General features: G+C 39.6%; 1 non-coding gene across 1 annotated transcript; it reads right to left on the bottom strand.

Moving 5' to 3' along the window:
* Window positions 1-514: 514 nt before the first annotated feature.
* Window positions 515-586, bottom strand: trnag-ucc (transfer RNA glycine (anticodon UCC)). The gene has a single exon. It is a non-coding gene; the product is annotated as a tRNA-Gly (tRNA).
* Between the last annotated feature and the right edge of the window lie 287 nt (window positions 587-873).

Raw genomic sequence — 873 nt, 5'->3', positions numbered from 1 at the left:
TGAAGTTATGCTCCTATCTATACTACTTGCAACACAACTATTCTTTTGTTATTGAAAAGCTTGGATAGATGGCTCTGGATTGTGTTATCGAAGTAAGTGGTTGTTCTCCTTACAGCAATGTGGATTGAGGGGAGATCTGATGCAGGTGTAGGTAAGTTAGACAAGGATAACCCGCTCCCATTAGTTGATGGTACAAGGACTAGGAGACACAGATTGATGGTTTTGGGAAAGAGATGCAGGGAAATTTGAGGAAGCACTTTTTGCTTTACCTGCTACATTGCAACTGCAATGTCTGTCCACAAGTGTGGTGGAAGCAGAGACAATCAATGATTTCAATAGGAAATTGGAGACACACTTGAAGGAAACAAACTTGCTCCAGGATGACGCCAATCAAGCAAGTGAATGAATCTGATTGGATGATAAGAATATTTTATCAATTTCAATTCTGTCAAAGCTTTGACATTTTTTTCGTTTGCAAAATACTGCAACATAAAGCAAACCTGCAATTTAAGGTTGCGATGGCTGGGAGTCGAACCCAGGTCAACTGCTTGGAAGGCAGCTATGCTCACCACTATACCACCATCACTTACTGTACTATGTTGGTCCAGCGTTTTGATTAATAGAATGCTGTACAATGGTTTCAACTTGTCCCTGAGCAATCCGATTATGTTAACAGAAACACAATACTGTGAATGCTGGAAATCTGAAATAAAATCAGAAAGTGCTGCAAATATTCTGATCAATGGTCACTCACCTGAAAAGTTAACTCTGCTTCTCTCTCCACAGATGCTGCCAGACCTGCTGAGTATTTCCAGCATTTCTTGTTTTTATTTCAGATTTCCAGCATCTGCAGTATTTTGCTTTTATTTTAGA

The sequence above is a fragment of the Heterodontus francisci genome, chromosome 45 (assembly GCF_036365525.1).
Source record: "Heterodontus francisci isolate sHetFra1 chromosome 45, sHetFra1.hap1, whole genome shotgun sequence".
Classification (NCBI taxonomy): Eukaryota; Metazoa; Chordata; class Chondrichthyes; order Heterodontiformes; family Heterodontidae; genus Heterodontus; species Heterodontus francisci.
Note: the sequence above shows the minus strand (reverse complement) of the source record. Positions and strands in the feature narration are given on the sequence as shown.